Source organism: Phalacrocorax carbo, chromosome 2, assembly GCF_963921805.1.
Source record: "Phalacrocorax carbo chromosome 2, bPhaCar2.1, whole genome shotgun sequence".
NCBI lineage: Eukaryota > Metazoa > Chordata > Aves > Suliformes > Phalacrocoracidae > Phalacrocorax > Phalacrocorax carbo.
The window spans coordinates 52,324,282-52,342,723 of NC_087514.1; the positions used below are offsets into that span (position 1 = coordinate 52,324,282).

At 43.9% G+C, this 18,442-nt stretch overlaps 1 long non-coding RNA gene across 1 annotated transcript; it reads right to left on the reverse strand.

Moving 5' to 3' along the window:
- Positions 1–382: 382 nt before the first annotated feature.
- LOC135311931 (uncharacterized) lies at positions 383–18,442 on the reverse strand. Its single transcript, XR_010371480.1, has 4 exons — positions 18,195–18,442; positions 6,035–6,162; positions 5,818–5,891; positions 383–585 (listed from the first exon to the last, which is right to left on the reverse strand). It is a non-coding gene; the product is annotated as an uncharacterized LOC135311931 (long non-coding RNA).

Genomic DNA, 18,442 nt, shown 5'->3' on the forward strand with positions numbered 1-18,442 from the left:
TAATATGTTGATGGAAGTATTTCTCCACACAAGCAAAGTCAGGTGATGGGATTGCATTTTGAAGGGGATCACTAATTTGACAGACTTCAAAAATATTGACAACTATGCAAACAGAGACAAGGACATACTCTGTAGTCCCTCTCAGGTGTCAGGGAAGCCCTGCATTGGGCCTAACACCTATGTACATTTTAAGCAAGTCTTGTCTTAGACTCACAGAGCCATCCAGGCTGCAAGGGAGTCCTGGAGGCTGCCTGGCCCAGCCTCCTGCCCAAGGCAAGGCCACTGAAGCATGGAGCAGTAGGTAGCAATGAAGATTTGACAGAGCAATAGCTTATTCCACTGAGGGTCCTAGAAGAGTTAATATAAATGGCAATACAGCATGATAATAAATTACATGGTTTATTAGAGTAACTTAAATTATCCTAAATCAATGAAAGTTAGGAATTACTGAGCTTTATTAGGCTGAAAAATAAATGGAGCCATAAGCCTAGCTGTTGCTTGAACAGGGATGCTGTACAGCAGGGTTGCAGATATCATATGCTCTTCCACACCAGCATCCTGCCCAGGTCTGAGTCTCCACTGCCTCTGAAAAAAGCCATGAAAGATGAAAATGCCCAAGCCAATGCCCAGTATAACTGCTGCGGCAGTCTATATGACAGCGTGTCGGAGCAATTGCTTTCAGATTAACTGGCTGTCTCGTCTAAAGGTAAGTCATAGCATCATCAAGGTTCTTTAATGTTCAAGACTGTGAAACATTTGAACGAGTGTCACAGAAGAAAGTGAGGGTCCTGCAATGGAGTCTGGGCTATCCCCTGTCAAATCTGTTTTAGCATCCCAAGTGAGAAGGATTTACCATCACCTATGTTTTCCTTCAAACAAGGACACAGGTTGAGGATTCCAAGTAGACCTCGGCAAAAAATATGAATGCCTATAAAGGAAACTTTTCCCAGGGAGGCTGGTAGCCAATTAAGAACATATTCTGAATATCTGCCCAGCCCCTTGTAATCTTTTATTAATTCAAATGTATTGAACTTCTAGGAAAAGCTAGAAATTGTACAACTATCTTGTTTTTTCCCCTCCTTGCTTCATTTTGACCACTGATTTGATATGGCATGTGCACAGATTTGTATTACTAGAGTTCAAGAGCACATCGATTCGTTTGTGCCCAAGATATAAATCCTGGAAGGTCCTATGCTGAATGCAGACTAGGTAAAATTTTTGCAGTGCAAGAAAAAAAAAAACAACTGTAAGGCTGATCGCTTAAAAGACTGAATGTTTTGTTCCTCTTCCTTCAGCATGAGCTGCTGTAGCCAAGAATATTAACCCGAGTAACAAAAGAGATGGCTGAAGGGGAAGTGCAAGATGAGGCTTAACATCCTCCAGGTCTGAACCTAAAGTTCTTTCTGTAGCTGAAGCTGCTATTGTTGCTAAAAAGCCTATTGTCTGTTCAGGGACACAGGAGCAAGCCTGCCTATATTGCTTGAAATTCAAGGAGAGTGAATTACTGGAGTTACAGTGTGAAAAGAGTGTCTTGTCATCTGGAAGACCCAGAAAACAGTCTCATACGCATCTTTCTGACGGTTGATATTTTCTTAGATGTTAAGGATTCACTCCTTAGCAGTGAGTGTCATTTGAAAGCCCTGAAAATGTTCAAAGTTCACCTAGACAGGTCATTAGACAGCTGTGCTGTCTGGAGGAGTGGGAAGGAGCAGAGCAGCCAGCCTTACTGGCTTGCCGTGCCTGGGACAGCTGAGCCTCAGGAGACTGGAGAGCAGAGGAAGTGTCTAAGCTTGTACACCCCTCCATTCCCATGGGACAAGCGCACATTTTACCCATGGGTAGACTTAGAGCCTTGCAGGCCCTGTTACAACTTCATCAGTGTTAGAGGAAGTACCAAGCCAACAACTGGCCGAAGACCTGCCTGGTGTAATTGCCTTGGCGTCAGACCACCCAGGTGTTTGTCCTGGGGTGCAACCATGGTGGGCAGGCAGGGACCACTGATGCTCTGGCTGTGATGCTGAGCACTTCTGGGGCTGTTTATGGACCTGCTGAAATGGGGAAAATGGTGACTCATGCAAATTATAGCTGGCCCTCCGGCCAGAAAAGCATGGTGGTTACCAGGCATGAATAGGCAACCTAATGCATGCACTTTTTTTTTTCTACTCCTCTGCATGCACCAAAGCGATTTAAGGCTCAGAGAGTGTTTCCCACAAAGGCAGAGGGCGGTGGGTTAGTGGCTTCCTTCCTTGCCGGGCTGTGGGCTGCAGGGCTCCCTTGGCCATGCTGTGGCAGGGGGTGATGAAGGAAGGAAGCGGATAACACACAGCCATCCTGCACTCACCAGGGAGGCACGGAGGAAGAGTCAGTGGTTCTGAGCTGTGAATATCCGGGATGCAGAATAAAAGCCAGGTGATACCGATCTCCAGATGGGGCCCAAGCTGCCGCCCAGCGCTGCTGCTGGGTCTGTGAGAACCACTCAGGAGCCAAAACCCTCCTGCACCTCTCAGGCAGCGCCTGCCATCCTGCCATCCTGCCACTCAAACCAGGGAAAACTGCACAGCAAGTCCAGCTCAGGCTTCAGCAGACCCCTGCAGGCAGCAGGGCGGTTGCCTCTTTTGGTGTTGTGGTGGGAATAACCCAAGCAGGAGACAGAGGGAGAAACTTAAAAACTAAGCTAATTAGCCAAAAGATGCTCAGCCCCCCAAAAAAAACCATGAAGACAATAGCTGTATCCACACTGTTTTTCACTCTGTACCTATTATCTATCTTAAAAACAAGTAATGTTGCCAGATCAATGTATCATTTATTATCTTCTATACATAAGCTTGCTTCCATGTTCAGCCTTCTCATTAAACGAGCAGGGAGTCAACAGTCACTGGTTTTGATGGAAAGCATATATATTGCCAATATTCCAGCTTGTCTTATATTTTAAGTAATACAGAGAATAGGAAAAACACAATGCCCACAAAAATTGCAGTGAAAATTACAACCTAAGTATTATTCCAGTATCTAGTTACACTGAAATCTGAAGGAAATGAGAAAACATCTAGGTCAGGTGAATTAATCAGTAAAACTCTCATTCATTCTTGTGGCATGTCTTTCCCCAAAAATATACTAGATTAACTAAAGGATTAAAAACAAGGATGAGGAAGAAAAGGAAGTGGGTAAAAGTGGCAGTAAATTAATAAAAAAAGGAAAGATAATAAGGTCTTGTGCTTAAACAAAGTCTCTCTCACACCAGGGCACAGTTTGGTGTGAGAGAGACCGAGAGTACTTTTTTTTTTGTTATTCATGTGGCTCACGGTTCAAAGATGAAACGCTGGAAACATCTGTGCTCTGCTCTGCCCCATTTAAATCACTTCAGGACAAATCCAGCCCTGTTGTAAGTGGGTGTAACTCTGTTCAAGCCAGTGGAGTTGCACCTGCTTACACTAAGGCAAAATTTGGCTCAGTTTGGATCCAAATTAACTCAACATTTGGAAATAAAAATGAGAAGCTTGGCATATTCCAGCATTTCATCTGGAATCTCATAACGCCTGAGATTACTTTATCTAATAGATTTACAGCTTGAAAAATATTTTATTGTGCTATCAACTCAGTCCAAAGATCTCCCTCTTGTTGCTCCCTTCATCCTCACTCCCTCCTCTCCCTAGGCAGGAGGATCGGTCCTGCCTTGGCCCATGTTGGCCTGCTGCAGCTGGTGGGGAGCACGGCTAATAACAGCACATCCCTTTTGATCTCCAAAGTGCTCCACAGGAGACAGATAGATTGTTCCTGTTGGTAAGGCTGGCCCTGCTGCACTCATCTGCCAGCTTCTCCTCAGACCATAAGGATGTGAGTGTCTGAGGATGAGGGATGCTTCCTGCACCGACACTGCCGAGGACTGAGCCAGCAATGTCTGGCATCACTGGGAAGGAGGAAGTCTGGTTTCCTCCCTTAATTACTAAAGAACTGGTACAGAGGCTTTTTTGGGGACGAAAATAATTACTCAATTTTTTTTTTTATTACTTTTGCAGCTTTGAACATCTACCACGTTTCTTTAGGAGACATAAGGGACAAGAGGTTAAGCCTGGAAACTGGTAAGCATTTAAATGGGCATCTCTCAAAGAAATGAAAGCACAAGGAAATGTCCAAGGTCCTCCACACCAAACCCACCCATTCAGAAAAAGCCTGAGTAAATAGATAGCAATTGCAATGTGTTGGGAAAGTCAACAAACTCAGGCTCTCTCACACGAAGGGGGAAGTGAATTCCTGAATCAAGGATTCTCTCCTGAGGAGACCCTGTCCACAACCCTGGGAAGTACAGAGTTACAGCCTGTTAATGCAATTTCTTGCTCAGCCCTCCAGAAGGAGTAGTCCAAGAAAGCACCCTGGAGCCTAAGAGAATCTGGCTCAACAGAGCAGAGTTACTTGCATTACGCTTGGAAATGAGCTGCAAGACAAATTAGTCCTTGCATTACACGTTTGTTATGTTTGAACATTGTTATATGTGCATAGATATACATGCAATATCCCAGCCTTTTAGGGACAACCAAGTGAGCATACTATCACGATCCACGAAGGGCTGTAAAAACACCAGTAAAATTTGCAAAATTGGTAGGTGGTAGGAAATGCTGCTTGGAGAAGAGGAAAAACACATACGGTTCAGCTGGGAAGGTAGTGGCCTCTTGGATTAAGTACTTGCAGAATCAGAGTGGCTTAGGTTGGAAGGGACCTCTGGCAGTCACCTGGTCCAACCTCTGCTCAAGCAGTGCCACCCCTAGAGCAGGCTGCCCAGGACCATGCCCAGGCAGCTCCAAGGCGGGAGACTCCACAATCTCTCTGGGCAGCCTGTGCCAATGCTTAGTCAATACTGCCTTGGTAGAACCTCACAGCCCAGCATCTGTCCATCTTTCAATCACAGGATTGCCATTTCACCCCCGTCTCAGCCTGGCAGGGAACTGAGCTGCTGCTCTGCCTGTGTGGGATAGCAGGTGGGTCACCTGAAGGGTCAGCAAGGTACTGATACCACCACCGGGCACAGTGTCCCATTGCTTCCCTTTTCAGCTTCATATTCGCATGAATATGCAGGTTTTATCCAGAACACAGCACAAACCATGCTACTGAAAAATTAATAATCCAGATTTTCTCCAAGTGGAGAGAAAGAAGCAACTTGAATGGAGCTTTATCTGGCCTTCATTAATAGACGTGTTCCTGTCACCTCAGGCTTCAGAGCAACATCTCCCTCCCAGTAGACATTTGAGAATCAGCATTCCCACCACACCTTCATCTCTTACAGGAGGGAAAACAAGCACGTGCTACGGCAACACTCCTCATCTACCCCATATCTCCAGCCAAATACGAGTTGGTCAAATGATCCACCTTGTCTTAGCTTGCATGCTGCTTTTGTCACTCCATATTTTTTACAAAGACTCATTAAGCCTTTTTTATCAAGCTGAAGACAGAAGCTTGTTCATAATATTGTCCATGTCAGGATAAGACTGAACACATTATTTGTAAAATGGTGAAGCTTGGCTTTTCTGAAGGAAATTGTCAACAGTTGCCATGAAAGCTGTTTGAAAGAAATTGCTATTTGCCTGTAACAGTTTCATTGACAATGAAGAACCTACTTTGAAACCACAAATAGCAATCAGCTCACCTTCCAGTTCCTTCTTGAGTTTTCCTATTTAAAGCACACTGGATTATTTCCTAACAGCATGCAAATAACAGAGTTTGGATCAACAACAAGCTAAGGAAGAGCACAAGGAAACAAGACTACACCACCCAGACAAGGGCAGCAAGAACCAACAGACCTTTTATAAAGGCAGATGTGAATACCTGTTTGGTGAACATCAGTGGGAATTTTGCCATTCGCTTCAAACTGCTATGGTGAGATCCATAAGAGTTTGAATCTAAGCACAAAAAATATAACACTGACACTTTTGGACACCAAGGAGAACAAGAGAAGTTAGTCGGTCAGCAGAAATCAGATATTACATCTTTTTAGGCTCTGTTTGGGATATTTGGAGGTGAGAAGTTTTGTAAGTATACTTACTGTTATATTTTACTTTATGCAGGAAACAAGCTAGATTTTCATTTCTTCTTCAAATGTTCAGAAGTTATTTTTACCCTCAGCAAGTCTGCATTAAGAAGGGATGAAAAGTCAAGTCCGTCATGGTGTTCCTTGGATGGAAGATAAGCAAGGATCAGCAAAAAAAATTTGAAGAACATAATCAGATTGCTAATTCTATGATAATTCTGAACTGGGAGCTAACTCCTGCCATCAAGAAATGAAGAAGTGCCTCTTATTATCAATGATTGTAGTATCTCTGATTTTTCTCCCTATCACATGGGCTGGTGGCAAGATCCAGGCAGCGTAACTCATAACAGTGACGACTTGTGTCATACTTCTTTACTGATATGTAACATCTAGAAAAGAATTTGTTTGTCTTGGCTTCTGGTTACACTTGTGTCAGTCACCAATGTGTGAAACAGAGCCACCAAGTTTCTCCTGTCACTGGAGTCCAGGTTCCATTGAAATCACGTATTTCCAAGTCTGGAATTTACCCAGAAAGCAGGGGTATTTTTGTCTTTCCTGCAGATGTCTGTAGGACAAGCCTAGCAATCTGTAGAGTTGCTTGTGATTTCATGCACTTGTAAAAATGAGCAATTCCCGTAGTTGCCTGTGGTAATTACTTGCTTTGTTTTGACTTGCTCTATTACGTATTTTCTTTTGTCTCCCAGTCAGAGAAAAATAAAATTGCTGATAAACAATACTACTGTGTGATATAAAGTATTCAGAATTGTGAATGAAAAAAGCTGGCAGGGAGGGGAAAATAACAGAGGGTAATTTTATCATATCTGTTTGATGTGAACCAATAATAAATGTGAAGTCTGTATGATCATGGGTGATGTTTTTATATACATATCATATTTTAAATTGGTTTGGGAGAGAAACACATAAAATTGACTGGTGATGTGGCAGCAATTATGCAAATAGAGCAACTTGACCATAAAACACTTTAAAAGGGAGAAGGTAGCTCAGTAACAAGTAAGCATACAAAATGTTGTTATTGTATCTGTCCTAATGCCCTGACATCTCTCCTGCCAAAGCATGAAAGGAATGGATGTTGTGTAACAAAATTAAAACTTTATAAAATGTCAGATGAAGGTCATAAATAACTTCTACTTATAAAAAGCATGTCTTTAATTGTCGACTGTGTCTTTCTTACAATTCTGTTCAGTCTTGGGCAAAGTTCAGGTTTATGAGACCAGCCTTGTGCAGCAAACACACCTTTGCTCTGCTGCTTTACTGCAGCGTTAATGGTTCATTTGCCTTTGGGGGTAGGGGAAGGTAAGCGCTCTTCTAGCCTTTATCTTTTGCCACTCAAATGAGAACCATGAGGTAATATTAGTTCATTGAATCTTTCCGTGAATTATTCTCAGTTGCTGTGAAAGCAAGTAACAGCAGAGTGTCCCCCCACTGCCCACTCCACAGTCCCTGTATTTTTGCAGCTGCATGAATCATAACTGATGCAAATGGTGGATGCTTGAGAAGGGGAAAAGAAAAGGAATGATGCATATTTTCATCCTGATCCCAAATGAAGCCTGAATAAAAGTACTGTCTGTTCATTTTTGTCTTTCTTGCCACTTGCTTGCTTGTCTTCACCATGTTTTAATCCTACCCCAGGCCATGTGTGTCTCTATATGTGTTCATGACCCTAAACAAACTTAACCCCAGTCTGCAGTGCATGCACCATATCCCCACAGCCCTTCCAACCTTCCTCAGCATCAGCCATGTGCTAGTGGCATTCCCCTTGGGGAGGAAGGTTTAGCCAGCAGCCACCTCTCCAGCAAGTCCCTGGCTAATCCATACTGATACCTGCAGTCAAGCAGTTACTCCATTTCTATGGGCTTACTATATCTGTATTTGCCCCGGTCATACAGGTCAGAGCCTGAGGCATCTTGACCCTTTAGCCAAGAGCCTGGATCATCTTTGAGTGGAAACCAGGGGGCAGCACTCATCTGAGCACAGCTTTGGCCTTAATTTCACCTAGATTTGGGGAGTGGGTAAAGAACTTTCCAATAGCTGGGAAATCAGAGATGTTTGTCTGGAGGCAGCCATGTCATTAATTTTAACAAAGCAGAAATTGCCCACAAGGACAGACTGGTGAGCAGTAAGCCAAGAAGGAGACCTACAAGCATGCACCACAACAGAGAGGGTGGAGTTCTTCTCCCAGCACACACTTCTACCTAACCAGAGTAATCAGGAGATAGCTGGGGATCCTGGAGAAATCCTCTTTTTTCACCTGGCCGCTTCGTCCAGGCAGAGTTTGAACTTCTTCCACAGCAGCTATTGCATGCCTTTGGCCAACTGCTCTCCTCAGCAGTCATTCCAGTGCCATTGGGCATGTTTAGTGCATAGGACAATCTCATCATGCCTGTGCTCTTGGCGTGATGCTTTTGGATGTCCCTGAGAGACCAGCTGTGCCCAGACAGGCTGGTCCTGCAGCATAGGCTTCCTTCTTTTTCTATCAACTAACTCCCAAGCTGAACATGGCCTTTGTGTTTACTTCTCTGGAGATGACATAACACTGCATAAAGACAACCATACTCCTCTCAAATACCAATAAACGGTGTCAACTTGATGTGGACAGCTTGCCGCTGTGTGATCCAGGTTTTGAGATATGAGAGATAGTCATTTATCATAAGTGGCTTGGCAGGGATCAGCTGTCCACAGTATGTTCAAAAGATGACCTGGGGACCACCAAATGAAACTAATAGAAACTGGGTTCATGACAACCCAAAGGGGTGGTTCTTCTCACATGAGGTACTAGATCTGTGCAGTTACTTGTCAAAGGACCCTGTGGATGCACACAGTTTACATGGGCTCAGAGGGGAACAAGCCCTGGACAAGAGATCCATTGCAATCTACTATGTAAATAAACTGCAGTGGCTAGGAAAGTCCAAAACGTTCTGAGTTGAAAATGGTCAGAGTGTGCAAGGGAATTAAAGGAAAACACTATACATACTTGCCCTGTTCTCACATTCCCCAAGCATGTAGCCAGTTTTTTGTAGCCAGTTTTAGAGACAGAGTATTGGGCTGGAAGGATCCTTGAGCTGAACCAGTACATTTGCACGGATATTTTCCCTACAATTAGACTGCTAAATGCTTTTTTGACATCTAGGTAGGTCATAATAAAAAAATTTAAAAGAGGGATTAAATCTTGAAACTTCTACTCTCCTGGGCAGAAAGTCACTCCCACTCCCATTATTTCACAACTAGTTATGGAGACTGGCTGAAACCAAGACTGAAAAGGTGAAGGTGAGGAATCTCAGCTGCTTTCAACAGTGTTATAAGGCAAGACCATAATCATGCTAGAAATGGTCATGATCATATAGTCCAATAGTCAACATGAAGTAACAGATGTTGATTTCTCCCGTGTGCAGAAACAGTGATTTTCATACTCTATAACAAGATCAATACGTCATCAGCAGCAAACACCACGTCATGACATGTGAAGTTCTATGCACTCTGGGAAACCAGGAGTTCTGCCCTGTACAGCTTTTGAATGACTGTGCACATACATATTTTTTTTTCTTATTTGGCTATTGAGCAGGTTTCTGGAGCCCCTGTCAGGCATGAAATCTCACAGACAGATAGGCAGCCACAATGGTAACAGCTTCCATGGCTCCAGTAAAGACAGTAGGTTAGTGTTACCAGGTGAGATGAACAGGTCTTGGTAAGATCACACTTTTTAGCCCTAGTGTTGTCATCTGCATTTAGTCTTGTGTCCAACTGAACTAGCATAGAATTAGCTGGAGATAGGAAAGATGTATTTATTCTCCAACTCCAAGAGCAGGTATACCCAGGAGATAGTACTTCAACACAGGACACATCAGACACCAAAGAAAAGGCAACATTTCATCCCATGTCCTGCAGCTAGTCCAAACACAGAAGTGTAATTCCTGCTGGAGTCATTTAGCACTTAAAGGAACTAGTAGGCAAGTGAGAAAAAAAAAAGTCCATCTCTGATTTAAAAGCAATGTTTGAACCTGGCACAGCAGAAACAATAGTCTGTTTCCCAAGTGGAGATCAGGTATGTTTATTTTACTGAAATATATGGGTTTGTGACAATCAAAAGCAGATGTTCATTAACAGGCAGAGACGTAGGTAGGTTTCCAAGGCATAAAGCATGAGGAGGGCAAAGAGGCAAAACATTCAATCTCCTGCCTTGCACCTGAATATGCCCGGCCCCTTAAATCAGTTTTCAATAACACTTCTTGATTTTCATGTTTTTAAGTAACAGCTATGGAGATGCTGCTCAGCTAGCCTTGCAGAACAAATACTTTTGAGATAAATTTGATTCCTATTTCAGGATATTTCCCCTTTGTTTGCCTTTAACTTGACCTGGGATCTGGAACTAGATTTGAAATCTGTTGTCTGAAGATGTGCAGAGCTGAGAGACTTCTTTTACAAACCCACTGCAACCTTCAGTCTGGCGCTGGGTTCCTTCAGAGCCTGTGTGTGCTCTGACCCCATGTTCAGTACAGAGGAGCCCCTGTGGACATGTTACTCTGTATATAGCCCTTAAGTGTCTCCTAATGGTTTGCAGCTCCCTTGCTGGAGGTGAGTGATGTTGCACCAGACCAAGGCAACCTTATTTCAAGCAGGAACTGTCAGCAGAATCAGTGCAAGGTCAGCCGCTCTGGTGGTTCCTTTCAGGAAACTACTCCTCCTACAGACTCCCTTACACTAAACAACCCCCCTTAAATACATGTGCTGCAGCATTCCTCCATTCGCTGGCGTCATGAAGACTGGCAAAAAAAGGCCATGGCAGCAAATGTTAGCAGACTGCCAGACCAAATCAAGCCCCACTTTCCCTTGTACAAGGACAACTCCAAGATAACGCAGCAGTTGGCTGAGTTTCTCTTTCCAAACAGTGCAGCAGAATATCAGCATAAGAAAGTCTCAGGAGGGTTTGTGCCAGGGAAGTTGAGTGATGGGACCTGTAACTGAATTCAACACACGGGCAAAAGAATTATTTTTATCAGCCGACCCTGAGCACGCCTATAAGATCATGGTTTTAAAATTTTGTCTACAAGTGCGTCTGAACTGCAGTTCCAAACCAAACTGAGGTCTACATGTTGCAGAACAGTCACTTGAGTGCTTTAAAAATTGAAAACAGACAAAAGAAACAGGGTTGGATTTTGACTTGCGAAAATTCCCCAAATGGCACTCTGCGTTCGCTTTCCTTCATCAAAAAGCCTGAGACACTTCTGTCCACCCACCCACATGGTTCACGCTCCCGGAACATGTGTGGTCCCAGACCAAGATTGTTGGTTGCCCACTAGACTATGTGGCCTACAAGTTATCCTCAGTGGAAAGGCTCATGAACCCACCTTGCAAAACAGCACTGAAGGGGAGGGGATCCAGCTCCTCAGCTGCTGCATTTCAGGGATAGTGGTCACAGTAGCAGAATCCTGGTCCTAAGTCCTGCAATAACCTTCCGGCTACGCAATTGTACAACATATGATACCTCTGACATAAAGGTAATAATATTGGCTATCTGAAGTGGTAATGACTAATTAGAGGTCCAAGGCTGAGTGCTGGTTCTCATCAGCAGAGGCTCCTGGGTCCCCGCTACCTTGAGAGGGAGGTGGCAGAAAGGAGCTTGACAACAGCATAGAGAAGGACTCCAGTGACACCGATGGGCCGAGGAGCTTCTTGATGTCCCCCTACACATGGTGCAGAGAAGTGTTTTGGCAAGGTCAGGGAGCAATGGGCATGTAGGCTGTTTTGTTGACACCTGGCACAGACCTCGAGGCCATATGAGTGGTAAGTAGGTCTATCAGCCACATCCACAAAGGATGCAGGAGCTGGGGTCTAAGCCATGGAGTGGTCTTTCCAGCACCCCTGGCTCTGCTCTGCTTCCATTGCCTAATCCCTGCACTGCAGACCATGGGACGGGGATAACAAAGTTAAAACAGGTATTTGACACCACAAACCTTATTTCACTGTGTTATGAAAAGTCACACAGGGCAGTCTTTATTTCCCAGGCTCAGCATTCAGAGCAAACACGCTGCTGTAATCTTTAGCAAATACATTTTTGCTTGCACAATAAATCTGTTCAGAAATCACACATTTCTATTCAAACTAGTCACTAAAGAGTCACGTGTTGGGGCCTATCTCTGCTTTGTGCTGACACTGCATAGGCAGAGAATCACGTGCCTTCATGAAAAAATATCCCCAGTCTTATGGCAGGACTTGGCTCAGGGTCACATAAGACTCGTCCACACTTCATATCATATTTCCTATTTTTGCTTCACCAACCAGTCTTGAAATGTGTCATTTCTGTGCAAGCAGACAGACACGCACCACAGATTCACACCAAGTGGCTGTATCTATGCTGGGAAATCAAATGGGCCAGGGAACAGTCAAAGGAGTACTGCAAATCACAGCCTATGTCCCCCATGTTAGGATATATTACCCTCCAAAGGAGGGGGACAGCAATCCAAAGCAGGAGCAGTCCCTGGCCCAGCTGCTATTGCCTATCAATGGTAGAGTGCTAGGTGGTCCTGACCAAAACCATGCCAAGGAGTCACTCGTATGAGCTGTAACACACCATTGCCCATGTCCTGGTGCTGGTGAGATACTGCCATAGTCCACCAGCTGGGACATCACCTGGGACCTGGAAGATACTCAGTAAATGTCTTCTCTGTGAATGACTCCTGTGAGATTTCAAGAAAACTATAGAGGCTTTCTCATCCCTGTTGATCCATAAAATGGGGATAACAAGCCCCACCTATCTCAGCAGTGGAGCGAGGACAGGTCATTTTCCAACTTGGGTAGTAATGGGAAAGCATGTGAGTACCCTGGCTGTACAACTGGGTTTACCCCATTGTGTTTGGTAATTTTCATTTGAACAGAGAGTAAAAACTGATTTCAGTGGGTCTAATTCATAATCAGAACAGAATTTTGGCCACTACTTTAAATTACAAATTAAGCCATTCATTAATCTGAATTGGAAAGAGGCATATTTGACATAAACAGGAATATATACCTTTAAAATATAGAGTTAAAAATATTTTGCCATATTCTGAAATGAATTGTTTTGCATTTTATTTCCTATTAGTATATATCTTTTTTTCTTCTTTCATTTGTGTGAGTGAAAGATGATTATCCATTATGTTTTTATGACCTACTTATTGCTGTTATCTGGAATGATACCACTACCTGAACTTCAGTAAAGAGAGGTTACCATTTCCTCATATTTAGGAACCTAATAAATGGGGTGGAAAACAGACCAGGAAGTGCTTTTATTCAGTGCTGTGGATTTAAAGGTTTTTCCAATCCCTCGATTGCCCAGAAATATATGGGAGAGAGCCCTGAGCTGGAAAGAAACAAAACAAAATGCACAGGATGAAGAGAGGGAGAGAGGGAGAAGAAGAGAAAGACAAAAAGAGGGAGGGAGAGGAATAAGGAAGGAGGGAAAGCAAGCAAGAAGAAGGAACCACCCAGTCTGACGTTCCCTTGCTCACTCATGCACCCACATGCCACTACAGCATTTACAAGCCTGCAGCTCCACCGGATGAAAAGCACCCCTGATTTTCAGACTTTGGTGCTGAAGATCCTCCAGATTTTGCAGCCCATATGTAGACCTACACAGAGATAATATGCTTGAAATGCGTAATTTAGCTACAGTTCTTCTAATCTACCTGGCCTTCCCCTTATACATACAGTAGATCTCAGTTTAAAACCTGAAAAGTATATACCTTTTATGTTGCTCAGCCTTCTGCTATATTTCCACCTTCAGGGAAGGTGTGAGTGTGAGGGAAGCATGGTGGAAAGCTGTTATTTTCTGAGGAGTATTCTACCCCCAGCAGGGCTTCACCTCTGGGTAGTGCAGGTTACATAGGTGTAGGCTCTGCTTTGAAACTCATGCATGAGACCGTTCTGTGAAAAAGCTTCCGTGCAGCAGTGAGGCTTTTTGTAAAGGCTGATGTGTGAAAGACTTTCAAATGCATATACTTCATGGTCAGGGAAAGCCATAAATGCGAGACTACATCCTCCGCTGCCGTGGGTTCACAAAAACTGCAGTGATGCCAGGAGATGGAGAACACTCAACAGCAGGTGAGGGTCAGCTGCAAAATATCTGGTTTTCCACATGGAAGAGTTAACTGGAAAGACGGTTAAAAGACAGTATTCCATGACGTCAGTGGTGTTTATGACATGCCCTTTAATTACCCTTACCAGTAAATCAGCATGTGTACTTTAGTACTGCAGAGTAGGGCATACTTCAAAGAAAATAATAGCTCTGTTGATTAGCTAATGAATATGCTATCAGAAAATTCAAGGAGCCTTTTCACTATTGCTCACATTAAATAATAATGCTAATTAAAAACATACTGCATGCCTCAGGTCTGCTGCTCAACTTTTGAAATGTGAAACTCTCACATTTATTCTTTGAATTATCTGTTCTGTATTTATTAATAGAAGAATGCTGTCCTATCCCCTGGCTACATATTTAATTCATAGAAGCACAATAGTACACACAGAAGAGAGGAGTGAATCTAATCATATCTGTGGTTGGAAAATAAACCCCGTTTCTCTGCAGTGCTGGAGAAGCCCTATCCACACGCATTCTGCCCAAGGCTGCTAGCTGAGACACAGCCTTGGTGTTCACATATTGGGTACCATCCTGCAGTTGAGGGTGACACCCCAGAAATACAGTATCGGCACTTCTTCTTTTCCTCATTTACCTTTAAAGATGATAAGAGAGCTCAGATAGTCACTGCTGTCTCTCTCCAATGCTTTTACTTTGTCTGCTTCCATAGTGAAGTTCCCTCTCTGGCTAGAGTGATTTTACCTAAAAGATCCATTTAATTTGGGCTCTTGTTCTTCTACACATCTCTAAACTCATATAGACTTTATGGGCCAGGTTCTGCCTTTCTGGAGGACTCTCTCTTGGGGGCAGCTGTCTTCAGGACAGCATGCTGCCGCAGTGCCTGTGGGTGCCTGTAAGTATTCTCTGATGCAAGCAGGAGAAGTGCAGACCATGCCAAAATTACTGCAACAAGAAGTTTGGCAAATTGTAAATTTTCCTCAAAACTAAGAAGTCTGCCATTGGAAAATGTACAATGCAAGTTATAACCAAAAATTCTAGAGCATTTTCTCAACCAAAGAGGTTCTGCAAAATGTTTATATTCCTGTCAAAGGAGGCTGGTTGTGATGAAATTTACTTTTTAAAAAAAAACAGGTACTTTAAGCTCATGAAATGAGAACAACAAATGGAACATCTTCAAAAACCTTTGCTGAAGAGACTTGATCTTCTGATCACACTACAGCTTCTTGTTCATTCTGCTTTTCTCCTGTGCTGCAGCTGTCCTTGATCTTAAATCCTCTCCCTAAAACGGTATATCCCACTGCCTTCTGCAGCAATGCCTTTTATTAGCAGAGCTCCATCTGACCGTTACTACCTTGCTTCCCTTCCACCCATGCAGAGTAAGTAACACACTCTCATTTTTTTAACCACAGGGAGTGTTTGTTCTCTTTTAAACAGGCCGTTTTTGCTCAAGACAGAATTTCTGGGCCCAAAGTGCAAGCTCCGTCAGCAGCATCCCAGGTGGGCACTGATCTCCGGCACCATCCTTGGGTGGTGGAGGTTGGAGCTGACTCCTGATGCCCCAACAGCAGGGGGTTGACATGCCTTCCCCTGGGTACAGGGGGTAGCCTGGGCTTTTGATGGCCAAGATTACCTGATAGCTCTGGCACCTGGCAAGCCCCTAAACCGCAGACTGCCTGGCTCAAACCGTCTGGGAAAGCTAGCTGAAGCCTGTCCTGAATTCCTCTGCCTTTTACAAGGCTCCTCCCAATGGCTGAGTCTTGATCTAGGTGGCTGCCTTAGGTAGTCTCATTAATTACAAAGGTGTCAAACAGATACTCCTTGCCTTTGTAGCAAGCACAGCTTTTACATTGAACCAGACAGCTTGCTGCTTCCCATGTGCTTGCCTGCTTTAGCCAGCTGTAATTTAGGGCTGGGCTCATCTCTTTAAAAAGTCCTTATAAATCAGAGTTCATGTCTGCCTCTGAGCTGCAAGGAGTTTCACTCCTGACTGCAAGGGGAGCAAGAGCAAGCCTGGGGCTGGGAGAGATATGGAAGCTCTCCATGTAAATCTGCATGAACAGAGAGGCAAGGTCAAAATATCTTGGAACCGTGAATGGCTGAAACGTCAGAGTTAACGTTTCACTCACATAGGTTTCTCCATCAATGGAGCACATTAAACCATGAGTGAAGCATCCTGACCACCTTTTAGGTTGCCTGGAACAGGGAAAGCAGAGTGTACATCAATATCATAGTGCCTCAGTATGCAACAGGTGTGAAATTAGTTTCTTTCAGCTTTTCCCTGAGTTTTTGATATGTGGCTTATTTCAGAAGCACTGATCCTTTGCTTTAGATAAGAAAGGGTTTCACAGTGTGACAGATTTGACCCTGTCACACAATCCTGAAGCAAACAGTCAGGCTCACACCCCTAGCTACTTGCACAAGGGAAAACTGCACATACCATTAAAGGCAGCGAGATCAGGACTGGTTTACGCTGAAGAAGGTGTACGGCACACAGCTGTCAGTGCCTATCCACATCTTCCCTGATGAACTCAGCCACAGAGAAATGGTAAGATATCGGTGACTTGTTTACAAAGCCCAAGTCTGCTGGGATCTGTGCTTGAAGTTTCTTACTTTTGCTGAAAACTCGTCATGGAGACTTAGAAAGACAAGCTGTTTTTCCTGAATTTCCTGCTTATGCAAAGCTTTCATTTAGTCCCAGGAATTTTATCACTACTCTGTGCAAAACGTAAGACTGGGTAATAAAGTGGGAGCCCTAACTTTAAAGACACCACTGACCTCCTTCTGCCTAGTGCACAGTTAATCCTAACAACAGTTTGGGAGAAGTTGCTTTTTTTTTTATTTTCTGAGAGTTCTAAATTGTACAGATTTCTTCATGCCTATTCTAAGTGTAGCCACAGTGCTTTTAAAAACCTTGAAGGAATCACTTGGTGGTTGCAATGAAGAATACACATCTTGTCAGTAAAACTTTTAAGCAATTTTTTCCCCATTAGATAAAATAGCAATGTTATTTGCCAGTCTCCATGTTCTCACCTTGATGTGAAAAAAACAAAGGCAAGTCAAAGTTACTGGAAACTACTGGACATTATCTTGTTGTAAGGAAGGGAGTATTGTTGTCCTTGGGAGCTTGTTCCAGGCTGAAATGTTCCTAACAGTTTAAAATAAAATTAAAGTAAATGAACCTTGTGACATACTTCATTGATTCTGTGAACAGAGGGTACGGCTCATTTCTTGTCCAAACTGTGGAAACCTCAAGTGTGCCCCTGCCCTGGTATGCCCAGTGCTGGGGCAGGTGGGTCTGCCCAGACCTCGCAGGCACTGCTTCTTACCTCTGTCACTGATCCAGAGATGGCCCATCATCCCAGCACTTCTGTTTTTTTAATAAACTTCAATTCATGCAAAACAGAAGGACTATAGAACCCTGTGGGTTATCGTAGAAGAAGGAGAGAAGAGTAGAAGATCTAATTTTTAAAACTAAAGGCACATGCACACACATGGGGGGGAGGGCCTGCCAGAGGTCCTTGCAAGCTCGGTAAAGGCCATTTTCACCTTCTTGATCCTCAGGCACCTCAAGTCACAGCGAGCAGAGGCTGCCCACAAGCAGCTCCACGTGATGCTGCTGTGGCCCCGTCACTGAAGTTTAGGCACAGCAGATCTCCCCTCCACCAGGCCTCCTTCCCTCTCCCCTCCCCAGGCTCCTGGCCAAATACACACACCCTCTCCTGACAGCACGGCCACTCCTGCCTTTGGTGCAGGAGACAGGGGAGGCACGTCTGCCAAGCTTATCCAAAATCCCTTCAGAGTGCAAATGCTCACCAGAATCTGCCTGGCTGGTTTAGGGGTCCTCTGTACTGCAAAGGTATGAGAGAATGGACAACCAAATACACAATACATCCTCTCCCCCTCATGTTTATAAGATTGGGTCCTCTGTAAGCAAGGCACAAAAAGCAGCAATTTTTTTAATGTTATTGATTCCCATGAGAAGAAAAACTAGAATTTGGATCACAGCTGGGGTTTGGTGCACTGTAGAAACCCACCTTCGCCCTCTTTTTTTTAAAAATCACCACATTTGCAAGATGCTCCACACACCTCTGTTTGTTCTTCAGGCTGTGGTCTTCACAGCATCAAAAAGTCACGGACCGAAGGCCTGCAGACTGCAGTCTTCAGAGATGGTTTCCTTCCTGCTTCTCCAATAAGCTGCCTGGCAGGCTCTGCCTATGTTCCATGCTGTAAGAGACGACAGATTTTCAAGTTTTGTTTGTTCAACTTTGAAACATGGCCTTTTCTTCTGTGGAACTCAGGATGTATTTAACAGGAAACAATAAAGATGCAGGACA